The 3,150-nt window shown below is 37.0% G+C and overlaps 1 long non-coding RNA gene across 1 annotated transcript; it reads right to left on the reverse strand.

Annotated features, from left to right (window-relative positions):
- Positions 1-940: 940 nt before the first annotated feature.
- Positions 941-2,323, reverse strand: LOC139123984 (uncharacterized). The gene is made up of 3 exons (XR_011549815.1): positions 2,173-2,323; positions 1,897-1,977; positions 941-1,499 (listed from the first exon to the last, which is right to left on the reverse strand). It is a non-coding gene; the product is annotated as an uncharacterized lncRNA (long non-coding RNA).
- Positions 2,324-3,150: the final 827 nt, after the last annotated feature.

The following is a 3,150-nucleotide window of genomic DNA, read 5'->3' on the forward strand; positions in this document are numbered from 1 at the left end:
CATTGAGGTGTTTCTGTCTTCTTCCTCTTCTTCCGTCAATTCTTTGCCAGCATGTACACTTTAACAGCTGAAGCTCGGCACAGTGATAAGGGCCAATGAGTGGTGGTCCACCAAATTCTTGAAATTTTAATTAATTATGTGATCTGGAGGCCATGTTGGATTCTCTTCAACCTAAACAAGGCTTCATTTGTTTACCTTTGGTCAGTTTTCCTTAGAAGAAAAAGTAATAATGTATATATTTAAATGTGCGCCATTAGTTGTGTAAACAGAAGATATTTTTTGAATTGGGATAAGGGACTTCAAAATTCTTATGAGTTGGAAGGGCACAGTTGTCAGGTGAGGGGCCTCTTCAAAACAGTCAGGCAATCCCCGAGTTCTTTTGCCTTTATATGCATTGATTTTAGTTGGTCAAAGCATCGGTCAGTCATCATGAACGCAGGCCTTTATATTTTTTAATTCCTATCGATTGGATAACGTTACTTGAAATATGGGGCTCTGTTTCTGGGATAACTTTACGTAATAGTTAAATACATCTTTTCAGAGTATTTCATTTATATATTATGAATATTTCGACAGTGTAGTCACTAAGACGTGCAATTTTGACTATTTGCACATGGATTGCATTTAAAGAATTTTTTACAGTCAAATCGCACCAAATTAATTATTTCAGGCCTGGCTTTCTTGTAACTTACCAGAGCTACACCTATATACACATGTAGAGGTCTAAAATGGTTAAACATCCGTATGGCAAATCAAGTCTCCTTCCTATCTTCAGATATGACGAAAGAATTAATTGATATAACAAGTATCTGTCTGTGAATTCTAAGGTGATATGTGCCAAAATCTTTTTATGCGTCTCCCATACCACCCATAAAAGAACGTAATGCAAACGACCTGTTAATACTATTGACTATTTTTTATTTCATTTGAGTAGATTTTATATTCAAATGACAATACACTTCATAGTTTCTCAAGGTATTTGCCGGGAAGAAAACCAACGTTTCGCATATCAAAATGCTGTTAGTGAGCACAAACTGCACATGATAGTTCATTTCCATCAATGTATGGTGCGCACATAATTGCTGAGCCGGTATTGCAGGTAGCCTCGACTGGATAAATCCTCCCTTGGTTTGCAGCACTGCTTGTACCAGTTACAACTTTTCCATTTGTGTCAACACACACATATTCAGTTGCATGATCAGTGTGTGCTGCTGACATCAGAAAACCATGATATTCGACTTTCCAGCCGGCTGGACAGTCGCTACGTGCTGGATACAGTATGGTATTGTTATGGAAGTCATCGAGACAGACGGCACAGGGAACGTCATTATTAACCTGCGCAAAGAAAGGGCCTGTGGTTCCACGGTATTCAGTGGCATATAACCGAGCGCGTTCGTTCTGTGAACCGCTCGTCACAGTGCCATAAATTGGTTGGTCTGGTAGACAGAACATATTAACGAAGCTTCCAACAGTGCTAAAATATTTGGATGCCATCACGCCTATTAATGCAAGAGAAAATTGCATTGTTATGCTATCTTTTGACAACAAACTAAACGACAAAGGGAGTGTTCTTGTAAGACATACGTGCACCCTGTTTGTCTGAAAATATTATTTGGTCGAAGAGGTTTTACGCATCTGTTTATTCCACTTGCAGCTTACATGATTACAAACCAACGGTAAAGCTCATTTTGCGTTTTGACGCTTAATAAAATGAATAACTACAACATGTTATATTAATAGTATATATTGGCACAACATTAAATTTAACCAGTATTTTCCAATGTTCAATAACAAATGAACAGTGTTTGGGAGTCTTTCAAGGAGAAAAACTTCATATATTGGATGGAATTTCAATGAAATAATCTATTAGCAAAATTGATATTGGCACTGTTTTACCTTTATAAATGCGGTTTGCTGATATCGGACAGTCGTTATGGCCCCATCTCGTGAATAGCACGCCACTTTGCCCAGTTGATTCTACAAAATTAAGTTTACAATTTCGAATTAGGATTTTTTCTGAAATTGAAAACTTGACATATTTTCACATCTTATGTGCATGTTTCACAAGATTTACAAGAGACGTAACATGCCATCTCTCTCTCTCTCTCTCTCTCTCTCTCTCTCTCTCTCTCTCTCTCTCTCTCTCTCTCTCTCTCTCTCTCTCTCTCTTACCTCGTTTTGTTTGATTATCATGATGCTCTCCTCTGCTCAATACTAGTGTAGAGATGAATATCATCGAAATATCGAAATATCGAAACATTGTTTCAAAAGTGCAGTTTCAAAGGCGAGGACCATGGAATCACAAAACTGCCGTCTTGTCTTTGGTAAGACGTTTTCAATGTAAGACTCGTTCTCGCTATGAAAAGGTCATCAAATAAATTCCTATTCAAACAGTTAAAGCAGGTGTGTGAAGCTACACATGTGAGTGACACGCACAACATCCTTATCTTATTTCGGTATCTTTTGTAAGCATTCGGCCTAAACGTGCATAAACCGGGCGAATTTCACTTCATAATTTGACCATTGACTGTTGCATGTGTTTTGATAATTTAATCATTATTAGTTGGTGCTTTCAAGGATGTTGTTGCATTGTGATGCATTGAACACAAACGTAATAATGACATAAAATGAATGTTAATGATCGGATGTAGTGATCCTGTTATCGTGCCTTGGCACACTGACAAATATCCGCGAAGAAATATTTACAATGATAATGGAAATATCAAACAAGATAAGATATACTTTTGTAAAGTTTCTCATGAGAAACAATGCATCCTTCTCATATGTATTCTGAATAGCTGATAAAGGGAAAAACAAGGCTTTCCAAAAAGCCATGTTATCAAGGTGGTATTTCTAAATCATCGCCAAGTCCTGAACGAGTGATTTCCAGTTGTTAAAGTCTCCAGTTTGAGTATGTTCCTTAAAAATTTATCTTTGTCCGCGATATTCCTCATACTCGGCCAAGCCACAGGTGAGTCTAATAATCTAATGTGTCACATCAGAGAAAAAATACATTTTTGCGTGATGCAAATAATGTGAAACACAATATATTTACATTCTTCTGCAAAAGCCAATTTACAGGATGTCACAAAAAGGTTAATTATGTCTGAATATGTTCCCACAAACACGTGAGTTAAATGTAAGTGGTAT

The sequence above is a fragment of the Ptychodera flava genome (genome assembly GCF_041260155.1).
Source record: "Ptychodera flava strain L36383 chromosome 23 unlocalized genomic scaffold, AS_Pfla_20210202 Scaffold_23__1_contigs__length_28996876_pilon, whole genome shotgun sequence".
In the NCBI taxonomy this organism is placed as follows: domain Eukaryota; kingdom Metazoa; phylum Hemichordata; class Enteropneusta; family Ptychoderidae; genus Ptychodera; species Ptychodera flava.